Here is a 25994-nt window from a genome sequence, read left to right as displayed (position 1 = left end):
CAAACACATCTTACGACATGTTTGATTGTTAGTATATCAATTTTACACAGATACTCTGAATACAATATGATATATTCCGGACAGGAAGCGCTACGGCTTTATTCGAGAATATTCGTTTTTGAAAAGGCAACGCACTGGCTTTTTTGACCATGTAGATTGGTTAAGTATTTATATACGAGTAATGTCATTTAATATTTGGCAACTCTTTACAGGTTTATGTCATGTCTTCACTGGCCAATAAGAAGGACCTTCAGCCTGACTATTAAGTCTACAATATGTGATTTACTTAAAAAATAAATAATTAAATGGCATCTCTCCTGCGTTGACATGCTAGTGTACTGTGTACATCCAATATGTGATTTTGCTGTTGTCACCTCGGGGTTGATATTAGCAAAATACTGCATGTCTATTCTGCATTCGTTCCGCGGCATCCATATTTGCGATAAAGATGTGGATTCGTGTGTGCAAAAAGCCATTCGGCAACCATCAGATCCTTTCAGGACTCCCATTATGAATCCATTACAAAAAATGAAAAATGGTGCCATTCGAGATAATTTTCCAACTTAACAAACATTTTTATCAAAATGTTATTACTTTCAACGGTATTCTACATGTTAAAAAATGTTAACGTAAGCTCTTAATTCCCTTTACGGACATCACCGTAATCAAGGATGTAATTTATCTCAATCCTACAACTTACGATGCTGTTAATTGTTTCAACTTCACATTTATTTTATTCCTAATTCATAAGGACAACAAATGAGTGTGAAAAAGAAATTAATTAGTTACAGTCAAGTTAGCAGTAAGGATTTTTAAGGCGTAAGTAAAGACGGGATTTATTGCCGAGACATTAGAGTTAGACTGAGTTATACAAGCTTATATTAACGACAGTTGTTTAAAAAGATATGAAAGTCATTAACACACTGCAGATACATCTAGGTAAGACATACATTACGCAATATGTATTACCTTTGTATATAAAACGAGTGTCACTATTTCACATATAAATTAATTTTCTCTAGGTTATATTATGTTGTTCCGGAAGCAATGTAAATTATTGTACATGTAAATACTTTGGTTGCTATTCTTATATTCTGCTAATTATGAGTGGTCGCTTGATATATCATGACGTCACAAAGTGATCTGTACAGATTAAATGGAATGTTTAAGTTAACATCACGATACTTATTCTACTCGTTTTAATAGTATATCCTTTGTTTTGTGTCTCATTGCATATATGTCTTTCGTTTTGAGTCTCCTCGTATGTTTGTTTGATTGCTTTTTTATATATTAATTTTTAGTGCGACAGCGTTGCGAAAAGAGCGTTACTTTTCCGGTGGCGTCTGTAACATCTGTGTTAAACTCCAAATTGTTTAAGTTAACAAAGGTGCTGTCATTATCCAACCTGTTTAATGGTTATAGATAAGCCTGTGCATATTAAGACATCTTTTCAATGTTGATGTAAGCGTATAGTTGACTTGGACTTCACTAATTAATCAAGATAAATTGTTACGTTAAGATCTATATTGAACTTAATGTCTCTCTCTCTCTCGAAATATCAACATGTGAACTCAATCGTAATTCATATACATATATAATTATCTTTGTGCATAAATTCAGATCTAGAATTTCATCGGAAGTTTACTGTTAAGTGACTTTTTTAATATCAATTGGGTCATGTTCAATTTTTTTTGTTTAGCGCGGTGTTAAGTTTAATTTCTCTCAAATTATTTAACCTGTCATAAGCAAACATGAAATATATTTATATATATGCATTATCATTTCACCACACATACTTCAGATTATGATGTTATTCCGACGGTGTACTGGTAATTGGATTTTCTTAATCTATTGGACATGTTTATGTTTTCCATTTAACTCGGTGTTGAGCTTTATTTCTCTCCAATTACGTAAGCTGTCATAACCAGACCTGGAATATCATTAAACCAATGTACATAAATCCCAGCACATCGTTCATATTAAAACTTTCACCCACATTTTACCGTTAATTAGAATTTGTTAATTAGTTGTGCCATGTTAATGTTTTTCGTTTTGCTCTACTTTAATATCACTCTATATAATATTATGTTAATTTGTTTAATCATGATGATATAGAGAAGTGGAACACTTGGTTATATAATAACATGTAAATCTTGTGCGTGTAGACCCTGACCCCATTACATGTCTTTGTATTTCACAACTCCCCTCGTTTGTTTCGCGTCTCCTAATCTTAATATATTTTGTTCTGCGTCTATTCAATGATATAGCCATTGTTCAGCGTCTCCTTAATTATGTCTTTTAGTATCCATTGTCTACGTTTCTTCTTCTGTTCTTCGCATAGTTTTAATATGTCCCGCAATTCCAGAATTTCATGATATTGCAATATATATGGTAATACATTGTCGTTCCATTCCCGATTTCACTGATCACGCGAATACATCCTTAGCAGATAAAAGTTAATTTGTTTAATTATGGATACATACTTATATCACATATAATGCCAAGGTTGAAAATACCTACCAGATCTGTTGGCTGACATGGAGGAAACAGTAGACTTGAAAACATATTTGGATCCCCACTAGTGTAAGTAATGACAGCACTGGACCGATGCTGAATAGGTTGATGATAGGAGGCTTTTTAACGAGGTAATCGTACCCTGATGTCCTTCCAACTGTAAATATAGCATAAAAATATCATAACATCTGAAAATATATTTAAAAGTAAAATTCATTATTTTATTTTCCAGGATGAAACTAACGCATTAAAAAAAATACCAACATGGCAACATAGCTTCATCCGTATGGATCAAATACTTCATTCAAATGATTGATGAAAAGAAAAAAAATAATAACCTAATTAGGTTTTTTTACTTGAACAACACCCAGAAAAATATTTTTTGTAAATTACGAGAATTTTTCTTTTATAACTGAAATATACTTACACGTTACGGCCAAAGTAGTCAATAAAAACATGTCCACATACAGAAACTCGAAATCTGACATATTCTGTGATACCTGTAATAGATGATATATCATACACAAATATATTACGCAAACAATTCAGTTTTATCTAAATATGTTTTTAAATATTATATTTGAAGTGGATGAAACATTAGAATTTGTTAAATATATCTTCCTGTTTTAACAATTTTTCGTTGTCTAAAAGTACACTGTAATTGGATTTGACACAAATTATTCATGAATTATATATCAATCATTTTATGTCCTTTATTAAAGAAATAATTTTTATTTTTTGTTGTTTACTGGTGTGTAAACTGCATTTTTTTACAGATATTTTACCATGACGCGCACCAGTAAACAAAACAAAAAATTAAAATTATTTCTTATATTTAGATTTTTTTGGTTTCCTCTTTGAGGATACCGCATTAAAAAATTTCTGTTTCAATTGTTTGGACATTACACGCTTGGGCGAGAATACCCGACATCTGATGGAATAGCCGAACAGCTGACTCCAATTTGGTGGGAACAATTGTCATACACAAGACGTAAGCAAATATAGTTCCACAATATAGCATCATTTATTTGAATTACAAACATAAAAAACAACAACTTGTAAGTAATTCATTCATTTTGTATAATGTATTTTCATACACATAAAAAGATGTTTGTAGGTTATCATTTTCATTCATAGCCGTTATAAGTCAGTAAAGTAACCCCGAAGTATATTTCGTATATATAGAGGATACACACCGGAAATATAATTATAAGTCAGTAATGTAACCCAGTATATGTATAACACCTGTGTTTTTCTTGCGTTAATGGGGAAATGATTAATTTTATTACAGGAATACACAAACATAACCCTTTATTTTGGCATATATCTAAAATATTTGTGAAAACACGTAATAAGTACCATGAGATATCAATGTTATTAATTAATGTTTGTATTTAAGTGATAATGTATAATTAACAGCATCTAGCAGTTTTTACCCAATATAAGATACACATCGATGAAAATTCTGTGAGACTGTAGCATGCCATGAACTTGAAGATTCCGAATGACGTCACTAATGCTGCTCTTCCCTCCCTGCAATGATAAAAGTAGATATGGGCTAGTATGTTATACAACTGATTTTAAAGTAACGATAATTAAGTACACAGAGTGGTATACATCATCTGGTGACAACAAGAAAAGACAAGAAAATACTATCATGTCAACATAAGCATAATCCAAACTTGAATTCACTTAAACTACGGCATATTACGAACAAAAGACCTATCTATACAGAAACTCCTGAAAAAGTACAAGAATAAGACCAGATGTTCCGATAAAGTCTTCTGCTTCATCTGCGACACCGGTATCAATAGGAAATTAACTATTACTTCAATTTATAATTCGAACAATTAATATGAAGGTATTCCAAAACTGTTATATGGAAATTACTGTAGAACAAACAACAGATACCCAATGTAAGAAAAAGATGTTATCAAAATCTAAATATACAATGATGGACAGTTTGGTAATGAATGTCAAATCTAAGCAACAACAGGTTGTTTTCTATTAAGTTATTCTTAACAAGATAATGTTGGTATTTGATTTCAAAACATTTATTTCATACAGAGGAGGCTTCAGCATCAACATAAGCATTTTCATTAAAAACTACATATAGGCTTTTAGAGAGAAATCGTTCCTTAATCGATATGTGAGGTTTGTTCAAAAAGAACAAAAGAGTAAAAACAAAATAAAAGAAAACAAAACAAAAAAAAACAAAAAAAAATAGAAAAATCCAGATCATACAGTGAGACGTAATATATAAAGAGAGCTGCTTTACCTGATAAGCGTAGGCACACATTCAATATTTGGTGTTTTAGACGTGAATGGTGAAGCTACCGATGCCTCGGCCTCTGACAGAGATATACCTGCGTGTGCCGCCTTCAGTGCCCCACAGTCATTAGCTCCGTCACCACACATACCCACATAATAACTATAGTTACAGAGGTCAAATTTATAAACGTTAATAGCAGTATCAAAAAAAGAAGAAAAAACCCCGCATCTCCATGCAGGTAAACATTGAAAATGGATACATTCTATAATTTGAAATTTGATAAAAGAATTCCGATGGCATGAAAGCAAATAGTTCGCATGAAATATTTACACTGAGGCCAGCATAAAAGACATTCGTCCATCACAATGTACACATTTTAGTATGTGCCGACAAAATTATCAAGTATCGTCGTGTTATTACCCCAGGTCCTGTAGAGATTCTATCAGCTGCGCTTTCTGTTCTGGAGACATCCTGGCAAACACAGCTCCCTTTAATACTATCTTTGGCAGAATATCGGGGAAATATTGACGAATTATCATCCACGTCTTTCCATCAAGAGCAAACTTTAATTTTTTTCCTCTAGAAATATTTTGTGGGTTATCCTGTAAATTAAATGTAAAAGTAGATGATACTCACATGTAATAGATAAGTCTGAGTCAGGTCTAAAATAACGCAAATAACTAAAACGTATATGATTCTTTGTACAGCAATGGAAATGCGAACTTTTTAATATTTCATTTTAAACAAGACATCAAATGCTTAAAATATGTCAAATATTTTGTGTCTGAAGGGTGGGCCAATAGTCTAACCAATATTTCTGTGTATTCAATGAATGTTTTTTCAAATAACGAAATTCCATAAATCATGATGTTTATATATTATTGCATTATCAATATTTTCAACAAGGTTGGTTGTGCGCCCAAACCGAGAATATATGAACGGCAAGATCTTATCAGTCAATCGTATAAAAGGACCTGATATGATTTCATGTTATATTCTGTGTGAAGACACTGATAAAGCGTAGTTGAAATATAACACCATCCGTAAACACCGTGCTTATACGGCCATGGCTCTGGCGAGGACAATAAACTCCAAGCTTACCATTTCACTATTTGCGTAGATATACTCCAGGTTTGCTGTATAAGAATCATTTTCAGGCTCGCGTCCCTGAACCAGAATGACGTCATCTGTTTTGTCAACCATCCCACATTCCTCTGCGATCGACAGTGCTGTTAGAATGTTGTCACCTGGTGTGATAGTTGTAAAATTATAATAAACAATGGTTCTAGCAGAGAGAGAGAGAGAGAGAGAGAGAGAGAGAGAGAGAGTGAGAGAGAGAGAGAGAGATCAAGTTGCGGAAAATGTACTTGTATCGTTATCGTATTTCTGTTGTACTTTTAAGTATTAAGTTTAAGGATTGTTTTCCTTAAAGAGTTGTTTGATGAATTTCACGTAACAAAAAGTAAACACTTCAGCAAAAATAAATCAGGTACCACATATATTTTAAAACAGGCTTAATTTTGTTGCTGTGTTGTAGAAAAAATCAACAACTCAACAGAATATGTTTTAGGTATCTAACGAAACGAAAAAGGAAACATTGGCGTGTCACTGCCCTGTTAGCCTGTTGGTAGTGGTAAGGCTGGCTTTGCCTGTCTACACAGAAATCTACATGTATCTTCTACTAATATAGCCTGCAAAGCAACTTGTTTCATGTGGCAGTACGGGGTACCCTTGTTTAATTCAGGTTATCGTCAAGCTGAGTGAGCACAAAAGGACACACAACCAAAAGTACGACAGTATTCACTTTTCCAAAAGGAAAAATCAGCTGTGGTTTTTTTCATACTGAAATTGATGTTCCCTAGTTTATGGCCAAATATGAAGTACGGAATCCATTTTCGCTACAAGGTGACTAACAATTATTTAATTACTGCTCCAATGCGCTACATAAAGACTGTCTCTCACATTGTTATATTGTTTCCATATTATATTTCTACTACTGTTACGTAACTATTTTATTTACTAATCAAATCACGTTACCTGTAACCATGATTGTCTTTATATCAGCGTCTCGCAGCTGGTGAATAACGGGAGTTGTCTCCTCTTTGAGACGATTCTCCATAACTAGAAGGCCAAGAAAATTCAAATCTTTCTCCATATCAGCTCTGGAATAAATTTCAACCACACAAAAAAATTTAGCACTTTCAATGATTAATCATTGCTGACAATCAAGTTTATTTTCTAAATGGCTGAAGTATTGTTTAGTATATAAAGAAAGAAATGAAATCATGTGAGACTTTTCGTCATAAATTTTCAAGGTACATATTTTTGTGTTATGATTAGGTAATATTACGCGTAGTGTAACAATTCAACAGGTTTTGATTGGCTGACTTATATTTCTGAAATTGTCAGTGTTGTAAGTACAGTACCATGTCAAAATCAACATTGGAATAGCATTTTTGAAACAAGTGAAATTAACTCATGATTGTAATATATGGCATTTTAGTTATTTTCTAAGGGTTACCAAAACGCCAGTCAGTGACCAGTTTTGTTTAAAATTAACTGTCTGTAGAATCTGGACTGATTTGATGTATAGATAACTAAACTTTTATCAATATCAATATGAATACTAACAATGTTTAATTCACAAGGGATTTGTCACTAATTTATCAACTGTTCATTATTTACCGTGAGGCGTCCTGCACCTGATCTGGCGTGATTGTATCCTCCAGATTTCTTTCAGCTAACGCCAAGACACGGAATCCATGTTTAGTATAACCCTCCAGAACGTTATGAAAATCAGGGGGAACTATAAACGAAACGTTGCGACATTGTCGTTATTAATATTTCCTTTCTGTATAATACATGTAATCAGACTAATTATCCATTTCTTTTCATCCATTTCATTTAAATGTTATGAGCCACAATCCATAGCTGTGGTAAGAGATAGTCTTACCTGATGCTGGTGTCGAAAGTGATGCTATCTTTTCCGGAGCTCCCTTACAGTACAGCATAAGGTTGTCTTTTGTCTTCCCAGTATTACTCACAATAACAGACATCCGTTGTAGGTTTGAAGTGAACGTAAACTGTTTAACAATTCCCAACAATCCCTATAATAGATGAGAAAATGAAAAAAGCATTTCTAAACAGATTAGTTTTGAACTCGAAATTGATGAAGATATATATGAAGAGCGATGCCGACCGATAGAATATCATTACCATATTCCTCACGATTGATTTTGATGTATTTTGATGTTGAAAATTTGTAAAACAAACACAATCTAATTACATCATTAGACAAAACAGAGCCATAAAATGATTTAAACTACATCATATAGTTGTTTCTCCTTTCACAGCTCGTAAGTGATGCTAAGGGCCTAAATATTGGTACCTTGGAGGCGAATGAGAAAAATAAAATTGTCTTATCGAAAATGAACATTTTGCAGCTATGATGCAAATTCTACGTACGTTTCCCTTTTGTCTTGCCGGAAGTTGGACCACAGTAGACACAGGTAAAGAAAACCGACAGTAAGCTTCCTGAGATTCTGTCAATCTCTAAAGTATGATAAAAGGAAATGAGGAGACGGCAATTAATTCAATAAAGAACATTGAGTTGAGATATGTATAAGAAAATCTGGTTGTTTGGTCCTTTCAAGTTTCTTTAGTGATGTAAGGAACAAAATTGTAATGTTAGCTTGACTGACTGAACAGTGTGACTATTTATACTCGACTTAAACAATCGAAAGAGTGATGTACAAATTTGAACGACGCAAGTTAGACCGATGCACGAAATTTCCATCAGCTGAACTTATGTTACCATATGAATATCAAATCATTGTAGTAAAGACAAGCTCGTGTAAATAATACGTTGAAGTATTAAATGTGTATTAATTGTTACATCATCATAACATCAATATAGAATATTAAGTAATACTTTATCTCTTAAAAATATTAAAATAGTAATTGCAACCCACACTGTTTGTGGCATCAAAGATGATCAGATCAAGGGGATCCCCAGTAGTTTCCCCTTCAATCACTGATAGCGAGTGACACGAAGCCATGGCGTCAAACAGGGAACTTCCAATCCAGTCCTCCATCGATTCGGTCTCGGGAAGAAATCTGAAAAAGTTTCAAACAAGGTAGTACGCATAAGACACAAATGCTTCAAAGAAGAGGAAATGTATAATAAGCAACTATAAGTGTAGTTTTGTGTGCTGAATGTTTCTACATTTTGTAATTCAATATCAGAATAGAGAACATCCATTGCAAAGTAACGTACATCAACAGAAAGGCTACCATAGCTTGTCTCGATATATGGTATATTTCTGCTGTATGTTACCTGTTTCCTGAAACTGGAACCACTCCTTGCAGTTTGAGACCATCTTCTGTAAGAGTTCCCGTCTGTTAATGTAATCAGCAGTTTGGTTGTACCAAGTTTTTTTTTAGAGTTTTTCATGCGAGGTTCAAAAAAAATAAATTAAACACTGTTTACGGTCAGATCAATTAAAAGACCGTATGTTGTTATTGCTTTGTATTAAATTCAATTATAAGTTCATCTTTATGTAAGACTGGGTAAAATGATACATTTAACAGTATTTAAAAATCATAATGTATATTCTAATTAAAACCGTTCATTTAATGATGATAAAATAATGTTTAGAACTTTCCTATATAGTAACGTTTAATAAAATTAATGAGAAAAAAAAGACGGAAAATTACCAACAGCAGAATACGTCCATGTGTACCAGAAGACTTTAAGATACTCAATTAAAAAAAGAAATTTCAATACTACCTTATCAAAACAGAACACGTTAATGGTACCGCTGACGTTGATGCAGTTAGGACTGATGCAGTAGATGTTCCTCTTTTTGAGGCGACTCTGGGCGAACACCACACCAATTGTTAGGGCTAGTGGGAGTGCTGCTGGCACTGCTGTTGTTACCACGTCTAATGACCGGATGATAATCTCCGACACGGACGAGTTACGTTGCACCTAACCGTAGAAGGTATATGTATAAGAAAAGCCCTGTTTTAAACTTACTGAATGTTCGTTTTTCAACCATTGCGTATCAAATTAAACTGCCAAAATACATTTAAGAATGAATGATCTCATCATCCTGGATTCCTCTGGACACGTTCTTCGGTGTAAGCGAACATCCCGGTAGTGGACACTGATTTACCTTATGACTCAGTCGTTTCTGTCGACACTATTACGTTTACGTTTGCGTTTTATGACAAAGATGTTTTTGTCGACACTAGTGTAAAATATAAGATTTTGATTTTAACTACTCCATCATACATGATGACTAATGATTTTGTCCACTCCATTATACATTATGAAGAGTGATTTTGTCTACTCCATTATACATTATGACATGATTTTGTCCACTCCATTTTACAATATGACTCTAATGATTTTGTCCACGCTATTATACCATATTTCTAATGATTTTGTCCACTTCATTATACATTATGAATAGTGATTTTGTCTACTCCATTATACATTATGAATAGTGATTTTGTCTACCACATTATACATTATGACTAATGATTTTGTCCACTACATTATACATTATGACTTATGATTTTGTCTACTACATTATACATTAAGACTCCAATGACTTTGTCTACTCCATTATACATTATGACTCTAATGATTTTGCCTACTCCATTATACATTAAGACTCTAATGACTTTGCCTACTCCATTAAACATTAAGACTCTCATGTTTCAGAGACATAAAATAATGACCAAATGTTATTTTAAAAAAGTTCTTAAGTGTAAAATCTATATGCTGCAAATCATATTTTTGCACTTGTTCCGTAAATCTTTTACTTCCTTTCCATGGATTGTTCAATGTATATGTAATCGGGTGTTATCTACTTTTGTCTTTTGTATGCAAATGCATAAACGTGAGGTTGTGACTGTACGTGTGAGGGAGGGAGAAATGATATCATGGGATGTAAGGGTTTGCGTTAACATTTTTGTCAAATGCAAACTTGTGTAAGCTTGTTTGTATTATGTGATGACATTTTTATGTAAATAAACCAGTATAAATATTTGAAAAAATGAAATAGAAATATCAAGATGTTTCTCATTTTGAAAGGAAGAGCTCCCATGATGACGTGTGTACGGATTAGGAGAATCAGAAATACGAAAGGGAAGCATCGATATTGAATCACAAAAATTGTTATATTAAAGTTAGTTAGAGAATATCTCTTTTCAATATGAAAATAGAATGATAAACCGCATAAGCCCTTCACCGGAACATGGAATCCTTGTCTATCTAAAAATGTTTCGTTTTATAGCGAATTGTTATTATGTGTTACCATGTAATTAATGCTATCAATTTGTTCCACTTTTCATATTTTTGATACACTCTATCACTGTCCCATTTTAATATTGAGATATATCATTCCCTGGTTAGGTATCAAAGTCAAAAATAGACTCGGCCATACTCAGTTTAGGTGCCCAACTTACCATGAGTATAATGGTGTAAGTAAAACCCGTTACTCCAATGACAGCGAGTAACCCGATAAAAATATAGCTATCTCTCTGAAACTTGAAATCAACAGGTTTTGGGTAGAGAATAGACCTCACAAGGCTTCCCTTTGTTGTACTGAACCCTAGAAACGTAAAGATAATAATAAGTACACTATCAAACTTAATATGTTCTCTAAAACATTTATACAAAATCCAATACCAACAGTAAACAATATCTTCATATTAGTCATATAAAGTCTTGAAATAAAAAAATCGTTCATTCTTGTAGAAGGGCCGCCTTGCTAGATCATGCTGAACACACAAGAGAATATACTTTAGGACATACCGACGTAAAAAAGTACAAGGAAGTTAAAACGGGAATTCTAGAAGGGAAAGTGTCTTCTTGATCGACAACAACTTCCGTGTTAATCTTCGTCAATGTTTTTTTTTCTGAACAAACCGACTTTGGGCGGTAGATAAAATTGTACAAAGATAAAAGATACAAAGGGTCATTTTTCATTTGTGTTAATGCTTTCCTAGAATAGCAACGTACATGTAGAATTGTAACCAATACCTTTTGAATCATTTGATCTTGGAAATAGGAAATATGAAGAAAAGAAATATTTTTACGGAGACTATATAATTAATATCATTTTGCTAGCATAAATCAAAATCAACACTATGAATTATTCAAATTCTGAAACTAACCTGTGCGAACAACTATGGCCTTGACCTTGTCTCCACCTTGTTGTTGAGTCTGTATGACTTTGGTGCCGCAAAATATGATATGGCGTGCATGCTCTTTGATATTAAACACTTCGTCCTCACTGTTTCTGGGTAGAGGTGTTTTGGTCATAGGGACGCTCTCTCCTTAAACATTAATGATCGTAAAAAAATTAATCCGTGAAGTAATGGGTCACGTTTGTATTTGATGGCAATTTAAATCTACATTGCAAAATCTCAATTTATTGAAATAAAGGCTAAGTAAATGGTGAACATTTTCAACCGTGAAAATAACCTTTTATAACGGTAACAAATCCCTGCTTAAAAAGACGCAAAACATGTATCGCACGTTGAGACGTTCACCTTCTATTTAGTTGTACAATTATAAATGTTTACAAACATCATCAGTCATATTGATATCAGTTTGAAGAGAGAAGCTTCACCGATATAAATAAGCACGCACCTGTTAGCATACTCTCGTTGACGATACAGTTTCCTGACACGAGGACAGCGTCACACTGCATCATACAGCCTCGTCTTGGAATCTCTATGACGTCACCAGGGACGAGATCCTCGGACGACACGTCCTCGTAAACTAGACCAAATTATCATCAATCGAATTCAAAGGTAAAAAGTGCATTTCCATGTCTACTAAAAATGTGTGACGATAATATTTATATTCGACCTAATCGTAAACATCATAAAATCTAAACCTATTTGTATGTTCTCCTTTAAGAATTAAAAGCTCGGGTACATTTACGACAAGTAATTCAAATCTGGAACTTTCGGATCAACCGCATTACTGTATATGATGCATTGCGTTAAGTTATTGATGGTTTTGCCATTTAACACAACCACGTGTCTTCCTTCGTTAAATGTAGTACAATGGCCACAAATATGAATAACAAATATAGAGTTAAATAGAGTATGGATAAAGTCTCGCGCGCGACAAATTCTGTCATAAGAGTAAAATCTGTATAACATTTAATGGGAAACCATGGAATACAAAAACAACTTTTTTTATTATCTTTTTGTTTATTTATTCTGACTTTTCGGTAGTCATCAAATTACGATGTGAGAGTGAAAACATGAAAATAATCACGAGATATAGAATATCAATGAAGATGAAGTAAAATTGAAAGAAATAAATGGCTGTTCACCTTGCCCTTCCCGACACACAGATACCGTAGTAGACATGGCGATCGTATCTCGCAAGGCTCTTTGCATCTGTATAACAGAAAATAAAATCAAAATTTAATTTGCGTTTTACAATTGACTGGATAAAGGTCTGTTGAAGTCCTCAGAAAGTGTATATCTTCTAAATCTGAGGACATACAACGTTCCTTTTGTCTTGTTACTGTATATACTGGCACGACTATAATGTGTACTCAAGGTTTTTGTCCTTATTCCAAATAATCTATTTACATGGCTTACAGTGGTCTCATATTTTCACTGAAGTAATTTTGATCAAATGTGAATAGGTACGAGTACATTATAACTACTTTAAAGATGTTATTGAGATGTTGCACTAACTTTCGTGAATGATACTAGTAAGAAATGGAAAGTTCATGATCAAATGAATTGGATTCGCTAGGCTCCTCACACAATGTTTTGTTTGATATATGTTATCACAACAACATTACGTTTGATAAATAGTAGATGTTTGTGCTATTTAGAATTACCTTTCTTGTCTGATATATGTAGCTGGCAATGGAGAAGAAGTTGATGGTTAGGAGACTGAATGTGTAGTAATAGTATTTATCTGACAACCATAGGGCACAAGAGAACATTTGGAAGATGTAAAAAGGTGACATCACCTGCATGGACGACAAATATTAATTACATCAAAGTTGTGTCTATGATTTTGCATATATTTGGTATTGTCAAATATTAGTGTTAAATCCATATAACTTCCTTGTAAATAACATATTTTATAGTAGTACAGTTTCCTGAATTTACTCAAGTTTGTAGACTAATCCAGTTTATATAACAGATATTTGAATGATCACACCATTGTTATTACCTGCTTCAGAAGAATCTCAATCACTGGTGACACATGAACTGGAATTGAATTCACTCCAAAATGAACACGCCTAAAATCCACAAAACACATTTACATTTCATGTCTTTATTAGGTTGAATAAGTGTATTTATTTTCATTTGAAAATACCAACCTCTACATCATCTAGAACAACATCACTTTTCAGTTACCCTTGTATCAACCAAACTGATAAAACATTACTTGTAATTATAATAGGGTTCAGAATCACACATATTTGATTATTAGACAAGATACAACGTATGAGAGCATTAAGAGTGTTCGAGTAAAACTATTGGAACAATATCACCGAGGAGACGATGTCATCAATAAAAATAGCAACAACACGTCACCTCTATGATATAATACTTTTACAAATAAAGGATGTGGTAATTGCCTAATGCTATAGACGAACGTATCGGGGATATAGAAGTATTTTGTTCGTTAAGAAGTATAAAGTTTTTAATCGTTCACATCCAAGTTGTTTCGTGTTAATATCAAGCAAATATTTAAGACGAGCGATTCCTTCTCTACCGTTGAACTTGATAACTTAAATCACACAGATTGTTAAACGACTAATTATTCTTCAGTTAGATTCACTATCACTGCGAACTCACCGTTCCTGTTGTTGGTCTTTAGACAACCCCTCGAGTGTATAAAAAAATGAACAGTAAGTACTGTCTTCCATTCCTCTAAAAACACATCAAGAAATTACCATTTGTCAACATAATCAGAATAATAATCCAAACAAATTCAATAACATTAGGCCAAAATATGGACAAAAGAAAAAATTATACGAATATTCTTAAGAAGTACAAAAAAAAAGCTTAAAAAAAAAGCAAATGTGTTCCGGAAGAATAAGCGTCTTCTGATTCATCTGCGACACATGCCATGGAAATCTTGGTCAGTGCAAGGAAATAATGTCCCGTTCTCATATGAGAAGAAGATATACAACAATGGAACCAACAGGCAAACTAACGAGCATCAAATACGTCCAGCTTCATATCGTACAACGGAACCAACAGGCAAACTAACGAGCATCAAATACGTCCAGCTTCATATCGTACAACGGAACCAACAGGCAAACTAACGAGCATCAAATACGTCCAGCTTCATATCGTACAACGGAACCAACAGGCAAACTCACGAGCATCAAATACGTCCAGCTTCTTATTACACAAGAAAAAGAATATTTCGCCACGAGATCACTATGACGACCGTAAAACTGCCCCATGATTTTCATTAATTTGCATCTAATGAAAATGAAATGTACATGTAAATTTACGTTATCAATTTTGCCCAAAACAATAACCATTTCCGAATCATGAAAATACAGACATACAGATGTTTTTGACAGGAATTCTAATACTACTACTAGGAATTACAATACGTATGCGATATTACCGATTTGACAACGGTGCTCTTATGTCGTTACCAAGCGTTTATTTGACCTATTTGATAACACGTTGGTCATATGATCCTCTATTTAATACCTGTTCTATCTAGAGGTAAGTAATCGGGAAATACTGTTTTGTACTTCCTCTTAACATACTCATCATTATAAATGCCATTTCGTATAGAAACACACTTACCTCATTTTCTGAAAATTGTTCTCTTCATTATTCCAAAAGTATTTCACTTTTTTAGTGATGAAATACTTTGAAATGTTCATGTTAAGCTGAAACAAATTATAAGTAACTGATTATATATATAAACAAGTCAAGGATGCAATAGCTAGACATGTTATTTTTCATACTTATTTTGATAAAATAAATTAATTAATTCTATCCATTCCAGCTGTTTAAATTAAGTGAAAAATTTGATATTAGTTTATCTTTTTAGTCAATTTTTTCATTCATAAATATATTCATATCTGGTGCCCTAAGTAAACGGTGTCTATTGCGTGGAATTCAGAAAGTTGAAAAACAACATTAGGTTAACAAAACATCCAATTACCTTGTATCTAACTAAAGTAAACATCTCAGTGATTAAATTACAAATCACAACTGATTAAGAACTTGTTTAACAGTAACATTTTCTAACTTTAGATTGTTCGCTTCCTAATTTTATGTTTCCGCTCATGTTACATTTCTCATTTATCTATGCAGGTTATAATGCCGCTTAACTAATGACGCTAAATCGTGACAGCACATACATTTGATGTTCAGAAGAGGTATTTTTATATTTCCTGTAAACATTGAATTATTTTAATGCCTCCAATTGCGGAACAAGCCTCCAGGTATATTAATTATTTTTGTTGACCCTGTTGGCAGCACCGGGGAGGGGTTCTGACTGTCTGTAATCGCGGATAAGCGGGGAAAACCCACGTGATCGGACAGGTGACCCCATACTTTTTCACGTGCGTTTCAGGATTGTTTAAAATCAAGATTAGGTTTAGGAAATACAATATGTATCTGTCATCATCCCTTCATCATTTCGAACGTTTTCATTTTTTCATTGCACCCATTCCAATACAAACAAAATTGTATATTATACATACTTTTCCTGTACATAAATGCTTTGTTATAATCCCATTATTATGTAGTCCTTTAGCAGCCTTGTGTTCGTGTTATATTATTGGTAATTTCAGTAAAAGCATGTTGAAAAAAATGAGTCAATGACAATTAAATGGAAGGTTAATCACGTACTTGTCTATTCCTTTCTTTTTGTGGTCGATATGTAGATTCTAATGTAATGAAGATAAATAACCTTTCCTAAATTGTGATATAGAAATTAGAATATCGGATTATATATTATATATATATCAATAATTTTGGTGTGACAGTGTGACTGTCATCGGGAACCATGATCACGTTCTGGTTTAAGTCCTCATCCTATGTATTAAATGACCGTCTCGGATCACTAACCTCGTTAAATCCTATCGTTGTTAGGGGAGTTATACTCTCTGAAGTCGCTGGCGATGAACTTTTATAACCAAGTCCAGTTACAGACGCAGATTTTTCTTTTTTAGACCTGGATAAATAGTAATTTGTTAAATGTGACAGGATCGTCATACCGAACATGATTTTTTTAATCCAGAAAAAGGATATCACATTCTAAAGCGAACGAATAGAGGAATTATACGCAACTTAAAGGAAATTCAAAATGACTAGTGTTTTACGTTGTCCATACCATGTGTTCGATAGTGTCTCGTCTTGAACAATCTTAACCTTGGCAACAAACATTTGTTTATAGGAATCCTGCAATAGAAATACCCTTCAGCTTACTTACGACACACATTCGGAATTAGTTTTCGTTGATATTTACATCACAAGTTCTTGCTTTATTCTAACATTCAGAGATTCTATGAACAATGTCGAACTCAAAATGGTTGATTATGAATCTAGTTCGTTCCCAGCATTATAGATTCTAACGTGAAACACGTATTGATTCTGGAATATATATTTTTCACTCAATTCTAGGCACTGGTAATAAAAATCGAACTAAGACCTTTGTTTCCATGAAAGTCTAATAACATGAGAATATATTACTCTTACACTTCAATCCCACGAACAATACGAAAACAGGTTCACACTTCTATATACAGCTTGATAATACTTCAACAAAATGAAACGGTCGTCATATACAATATTTCTCTATCTATTTATTTTTTTAGTATGGGTGTTCTTACCTGGAGTAAAACAACACTTGCATGTTGCAGATGACATTGGGTATGAGAACATTTTATCATTAAGTGAGGAAACCAATAGAAGAACAAACGTAGAATACCAGCAGTAATGACGATGAAAATCCACACTATGGCAGTCTTTAATGTGTTTGGACGATATCCAGTGATTTCCTGAAGTACAACATAAATATACGTCAATGAGAATGATATATACAGCACAAAAGACTTCCTGGAAAGTCATCTCCTGTACCCATTTCACCGTATAGTTATATGTAACACAGATGGTCTCTGGCATTCGAGACATTTGATAAACGACATTCTACATTCAGTGCAACACTAGAAATTTGTTTTAATTATTTTTTTTATTTCATTTATTCATTTATTTCAGTCTTTATATTGACAAAGACATCATTGTGTTGGAATCATTCCAAAAACATGTCCTACCATAGGAGGGCTCTCAAGTAACAGACCTCAACCACACTGCCATCATCCAGACTGTTATTAACTTAATCATTCATACACATATATATATATATAGGTAACAACATATTATGCATTCATTATAGTACATATAGAAATTAACAAACATTTTTTTTTTACTTATATAATGATAAAATTTACCATCATCATCATCATCATCATCATCATCATCATCATCATCATGACACATAATCATCTTTTCTAGCCTTTTAGTTTCGCTTACGCCGTGTTTAAAGTTCCCTCTTGATAGAACCTTCGGTAAAGCATTTATTGTAAAAGTTTTCAGGTATACGTATCACTTATCACTTGAGATGTATACAATGACTTACAGCAATCTATTTGAGTATATATTGAACTTGATTCCTTTTATTACTTCAAATAACACTTTTCGCTTAATTTTTATTTAAAAATACAGCAAACATTGTGATACAATTCGATGAAACTATGGCAAATAAGAATAAAATAATGCTTTACACCGAGACTCGTAAATAAAGAAAGTACCAGGAGAATAAGGCCAGGCGTTCTGAAAGGGTAAGCGTATTCTGCTACAACATGGCGTATAAAAACGTTTTGATACTTGATCCTTCTATAACTTACCCAGTTAGCAATGAGGGTTACGATAACAAGCTAACATGGTTTGTTACCTAAAAGCTGTTCTGACGGATATATATAGAAAAAAGTTAAAACACTGGAAAACACATGATTTTTTTTTTCTATATTTACTGGGCACGGAGAATTCACCACATTTTCAATATATATACATATTTGGAATATTATTACAAAATATAACTAATATGATATGATTCTTTTTTATCGTCTATTACAATGTGTTAAAACTTGGATGATATCTTAGTCTGAGTTGAAAACTCACCATCTGGTCATCATTTCCAGGGTTAAGGTATTGGTGTCCTGGCTTCATAGGAGGTGGACCTGCCCGACTCACCTTCTCCTTTTTACCTGACAATAAAACTCCGCTGTATTAACGTAATCATAATCCAGAATCAAATTCAATAAAACTAATGAAAAAATGAACAAAAGAAAGATTTACACGACGAATCCTGAAAAAGTACCAGGAGAATATGACCAGGTGTTCCGGAGGAGTCAGTGTCTTCTACTTCAGCGACGACACCCGCCATGTAAACCTTGGGTAATCCAAGTAAGTATTGTCACGTTCTCAGATGAGAACAATATATTCAACAATGGAACCAGCTGGCAAACTAAGGAACATTAAATTCGTCCAGCTTCATATCACAGAAAGAAGTAGAAAATTTCTCAATGAGATCACTATGAGGAAGATAAAAGTGCCCCATAATTTACATCAACATGCATATTTTGAAACCCTGTGTTACGGGTTCGTCAGTTAACGACTTCATGCACGAAAACCGTAATAATGGGAACACACGTATCGCTTTCCTTAAACATAACGTGCAAAATATGATTCCATAAAATTATACAAAAAAGTACATAGAATTGGTAATAGTTGGTTAATCAATTGCATGTTGTTCCTAGACAAAAAGTGAATTCAAATCTAGAGTGAAAAGAGGACGAAATATTTAGCAGGATCAAAAATCTATCGACTTGGTCATACGAGGCTACGTTTATCAAAGAGCTTAAGAGAACATGATACAAAACCATGCCGGGTCCATCAAAGTCTTGATTTCAATGTCACAGTCATATGTTATGATTGACGTGACAAGTTCATTGTTTTATTTTCATACAAAATATGTAATAACATTATCCTTTTTATTTTATCAATTTATCCATATTCGTTGAATCGCCCGCTAGCAAAAGGACCTCACTTTCTTGATACCATACTCTCGACATATTTAAAGAAACATGTAGTGATTCAGAGAATATCTGGACACCTACCTCTCTTCGCCATGATATGGTGTCTTAAATCTCTCTACAGATAGACAGAGTGTATAGCACAGTGACATTTAGACGTCACTACACCGCCATCAATGTCAGCTTATAAGCATCAGATCTTGTGTAAAGTATGGTCTGCAATAACACACAACAAAAGGAAATAAGTGTTTCAATTCCATACAGAATAGCGTTGTTCTATAAGATCTGTCCATCAGCGCCTTCTGTATCAGGTGACGTAAATCACATGACTTTATCGTGTTTATCATACACACAGTTTCACAGTGTATCAAATCAATGTTGGTTTAATGTCGATAGTATACATATTATATGGCAACACTATGTAACACTCTCAACAGTCACAGTTTCACAGCAAATATATCAAAGGATGGCGCTTTAGTTCCCTAAGCCTAAACAATCGCAATACATTTTTGTTACAAACTTCAACTTATTAAGAAATTAATACTTGATTATTTTAACCTGCTGAAATAAGGTTTCGTTTATCGATATGCTCCCTTGATGGATGGTCGTTTGTTTGTTTTGATATAGGTGATGGTGTTTCCGCAGGTTTGAACGACTAGAGGTTGGGTCTTTATCTGTCTTCTTCTGCACATCATATATAATGATATAAGTTACAAGGATGTTATTTCTACTAAAAGTTTTCAGTGATATGGCCTCGTCATGTTGTCTCCTATATCTTTTGGTGTTATCTTGTCTTAGTTTGAATCACTGTTGCTATACCTTCTATAAACAGCCAGGGTCACTTAAAGATGTGGCAGACTTCGGAGTTCCCGGAAAAAACACATGCGGCCAGGTACCTGGTTATTGGCCCAGGTAGACCTTGAACCCAGGACCTAGAGGTAGACGGCTAGTTTGATTAAGGCAGCTGGTCATGAACCACCGTATGATTAGATATACTGCACAGTCAGTTTCAAAACCTTTCAATTACTATTTGATATGTCACTTTCTTCTAAAATCTTTCCTGGCACGAGGGAAATTACCACAGTGATGCCATTGTTTAAAATGGGACAGGCATTCTCCAACTATTTTATAGAAAATTCTCTTTTTCACAAAAATTTAAGTTTGGATTTTTTCCGTGTTACTCCATCCTTCATCTATTCATTGAAATTTACCATGATATTTGTTAAGCTCTTGAAGAGAAAATCCTGTTTGTTTAGTGTTCTGTGATAAGATCTATATTAACGATTTGCTGGATGTTTCACAATCCGCTTTCTGTCTATTTGCGGATGATTCGTCATTAATGGTACATCTTCTTCTAGTGATGGTTTATAAACCACACTTAATCAGGACTCTTTAATATTAAATTAACTGAACTAAACAATGGCCTGTCGAGTCCAACCCCAGCAAAACAGAAGTTTTTAAAGCAAATTCAGTCAACTTCAATGGTAATCTGAAATTGAAATTTGATGGTGTATTTTTAAATTTCAGTGATTGTCATAGGAACTTGGGCGTCATAGTCAATGCTTAAGGCAAATTGGGTGACTACATCATAATCATCAATGCTTTCAGAAATTTGAACTTTTATTTTTCCACTGTTAGAATATGATACATTATGTAATGGATTATGGGACGCATGTAGTGTAGATGACTCTAATTTACTGGAGAAAGTCAGCGTCAGGTTGTGGGTATCACTCACTACAAGTGTACCAACTTATGCCAGTAATTGAATGAGACATCTTCCCTTACCTTTGTTTTATGCAATAGTATCAGCTTACAGGTTATCGTAATTTACAGAAGGAATGCTATTTCTATTTACATAGATAAAGGAAATCACGATAAACGTTCATCAATGGTGACACGCGTGTATGTCACACAAATATATATTGTTATCTCCGTCCTAGTATGTAACTCTTGTCTACACAACATTTTGTGTAGTGTTTACGATCAATGTGACACTAAGAATGGTGTATCCTCCCTGATGTTACTGATGGTAGACAACATTTGGGGTAGTGTTTACGATCAATGTTACACTAATAATGTTGTCACCTCCCTGATGTTACTGATGATAGACAACATTTGGGGTAGTGTTTACGACCAATGTGACACTAAGAATGTTGTCTCCTCCCTGATGTTACTGATGGTAGACAACATTTGGGGTAGTGTTTACGATCAATGTTACACTAATAATGTTGTCTCCTCCCTGATGTTACTGATGGTAGACAACATTTGGGGTAGTGTTTACGATCAATGTGACACTAAGAATGTTGTCTCCTCCCTGATGTTACTGATGGTAGACAACATTTGGGGTAGTGTTTACGATCAATGTCACACTAAGAATGATGTATCCTCCCTGATGTTACTGATGATAGACAACATTTTATTGTTTGGGTGCGTGGTATTTTTGTGGTCATAAAGGATGCTATTATTGCGTAGGTTGTAGAGACCATAGTTTAATAGGCCAATATCTTCCCGGTGTCCATATCTATAAATAGCAACAATGACCTACATGTTTGATCTTGTTATTGTAGCAAGTCATAGTACATATATATGTGTACTTGACTATCAGATAGCCAGGTAAAGATAGCAACAATCACCGCATGATCAGTTCCGGAATAGAAAGGAGGACACAGTTTTTATTTTTAACTGATACGCTGGATTTGTATTGATGATCTTAGGACAAAAACATAATGAGATAATAACATACAAACAGCAATACGAGGAAAGTGGGAAGTTTAAAAAGAAATAAAGTTCTGTACACAGATTTACTCTAACAGTGTACAGCTGTGGGGTCGCTCAGCGTTACACGATGTGCGATGTCGGCACGATGTCGGCACGAGGTATGCACGATAGTGCGCTCTTTCGTATAGGTTCACACCTCAGAGAGTGGCGAATGGTTTGTCTCGGGCAACACGAATGATCTAGATTGTACAGGCTAAGTAACAAACAAAATATTTAGAATTCTACTTTCGTATGTATATTTTTGCTTACAAAATAGTAGAAAAATCAGAATGAGAAATGCACAGAATTAATGGAAATGAGATTCTAATGTTTGAATATATAATGAGTGTTCGTACACAAATGATATTAATGTATGACACGTTGTAAACAAAACAATTTAAATGATGAGTGTATAAATATTCTGTCCACCTGAATGACCTGAATGTGTCTAACCTATAGATATATGGCCTAATTAGGGAATTGACGTAGTTGCACTCTTACATATTAAGGAAATAAATAAACCCTATCCCACACTTGTTTATATGTCATTTCTAACTTTATGAAATCGTACATCTGTGAGATAGAACCGAACAACGCGCGCACAGTTGTGCGACAGCCAATGTCGTCCAGATTTCCTATCATCGTGCGTTCATCACACAGAGTGCACACATCGTGGGTACATCGCACAGAGTGCAGACATCGTGCAGACATCGTGTGACAATGTTACATCGCACAGAGTGCACACATCGTGCGAACATCGTGTGACAATGTTACATCGTACAGAGTGCAGACATCGTGTAAACATTGTGTAACATTTTGCGATCCCACAGCTTTTTATAAAAAAAAAATGATAATCTTTTGATATTTAATTGTATAGCCAAAGTTTACAGCTGAATTTTACTTAGAAACGATATGTAGGTGGCTGATTTTTCCAGTATTTATCAAGTTCATATTCAAATTGTTTTATCGTCCTAATATTTATAATAATAGATGGAAGGCTGTCCACAAATCTCAGTTCTCTGTGTAAGGGAATATTTTTCTCACATTCAACTCTATAAATCGGTTTAATATCTTACAAAGGTTTGTCCATTTGTACTTTGCCATTGATTAGCCAGCGAGAAGTTCATATGCTTATGTTGGATAGCATATGTTTTTACCTTCTTCCTTTCCAAATTCACCTCTGCTGTATCCCATCCTACTTTCTATTTCTCTATTGCTACCCTCTTCCTTTCCAAATTCACCTCTGCTGTATCCCATCCTACTTTCTATTTCTCTATTGCTACCTTCTTCCTTTCCTAATTCACCTCGTATACAATACATTAGCTTCTGGTTTTCATTACAAAACTGACATAACTATTCTTCAATCTTCTAAACATAACTGACGGGGTGAAAGTCGTAATTTCGATATAAGTTTAAGATATGCATCTGGAATAGACTTTATTAAATAAAATTGTAATGTAAAACTACCTAACAGGAACTTATACAAATTGTATTTTGACGACAAAATTATGCTTTGTTTAAATAAGATTATCTTTCAAACGCTGCTTAAAACAACGTAAAAATACCTGTTCAGTATCAACATAATGAGTTAACCAGACGTTATCAAAACCAGAGGACAACAATATTTTTTTCCACCTGACGACGTTAATTACAATTTCTGTGGTTACATTCGTCCGCTTCTTCGTAAGCTGAATTAAGAAAACATTTATCACATTTGATTAATTTCAACCAATATAGCATTATCTGACATTTCTTAATAATTAGCATAGTAGGCGTCCTTACTGTGTCTGCATTAAAGCCCCATGTTTTGCAACAACAATTAAAAACAGGAGAAAAATATATATCAAAAACATTGATTTTGATTCTAAATTGAGTAACAAATTATAACAATGTCTTAATATATTATAAACGCATTTTCGACCTTGTTCAGCAATTGTAAATTGAGTTTCTACAAACCTTACCAATCAATCGGTCATTAGAATTCTCATCAATTCGTAATTTTCCACCGACATCATACAGCTTTTTCGTCCTTGTAGGACTCGGTAGTGATGCTATATCATACACCGGTTTCGTCCTTGTAGGACTCGGTAGTGATGCTATATCATACACCGGTTTCGTCCTTCTAGGACTTGTCAGTGATGCTTTATCATATAGCTGTTTCGTCTTTCTAGGACTTGTCAGTGATGCTACATCACACAGCTGTTTCGTCCTTGTAGGACTCGGTAGTGATGCTATATCATACACCGGTTTCGTCCTTCTAAGACTTGTCAATGATGCTTTATCATATAGCTGTTTCGTCCTTGTAGGACTCGGTAGTGATGCTATATCATACAGCTGTTTCGTCCTTGTAGGACTCAGTAGTGATGCTATATCATACAGCTGTTTCGTCCTTGTAGGACTCGGTAGTGATGCTATATCATACAGCTGTTTCGTCCTTGTAGGACTCGGTAGTGATGCTATATCATACAGCTGTTTCGTCCTTGTAGGACTCGGTAGTGATGCTATATCATACAGCTGTTTCGTCCTTGTAGGACTCGGTAGTGATGCTATATCATACAGCTGTTTCGTCCTTGTAGGACTCGGTAGTGATGCTATATCATACAGCTGTTTCGTCCTTGTAGGACTTGTCAGTGACTATACTGGCTTAAATAATGAAGCCCAAGAGGCGAAAGAAGAAATTCTAAAGTGACTGAAAGAAAAGTCAAAATATTTATATTTTATAACGTGACATGCATGTAACTGTAAACACCGGGGGTTAAAGTGCACCAGTGTAGATATTCTCCAGCATGTACACCTCTAATATCACATCAATGCATAATAAACGAAGCATTCTTGCACGTATGAATGAGATTTCTATCTCTAATCGTGACGATAAGACAAGAATGTTGACCTCTCCTTACATAATGACGTGTTGTAGGTGGTAGTACTCGTCACTGAATGAGTTAGTTCTAGAATTCACACCCACCCACTAGAACTGAATGCGAAATCCATATGATTAATCCCAGTACGTACCAGCACGCCTTTCCCTCTAGCCTTATCTAATTACCACAAAACAGGTCCAGTAGAAACTATACTCCAGTGAAACAATAACAAAATCTAAACTTGAAATCGATGAAACGAAAGCTAAATAAGACTGAAAGATTAAAAGAATATACGAACCGGATTTCCGGAATGATTATTAGTCTTATCGATGACAGCCGCAATGTGATTATTGGTAAATCCAAATTAATGTCACGTTCTGAAATAAATTCCAGATTTTAACAACGAAACCACCAAACATACTAACAAGCATTGTAAACCCGTCTCTGTAGTCTTCA

The 25994-nt window shown here is 34.1% G+C and overlaps 1 pseudogene; it reads right to left on the bottom strand.

Annotated features, from left to right (window-relative positions):
* Positions 1 to 23997, bottom strand: part of LOC132549382 (polyamine-transporting ATPase 13A3-like) — a 34325-nt pseudogene extending 10328 nt beyond the window's left edge.
* Positions 23998 to 25994: the final 1997 nt, after the last annotated feature.

Source organism: Ylistrum balloti, unplaced genomic scaffold (genome assembly GCF_031769215.1).
Source record: "Ylistrum balloti isolate Yb309-2 unplaced genomic scaffold, AGI_CSIRO_Ybal_v1 Utg370056, whole genome shotgun sequence".
Lineage (NCBI taxonomy): Eukaryota > Metazoa > Mollusca > Bivalvia > Pectinida > Pectinidae > Ylistrum > Ylistrum balloti.
Note: the sequence above shows the minus strand (reverse complement) of the source record. Positions and strands in the feature narration are given on the sequence as shown.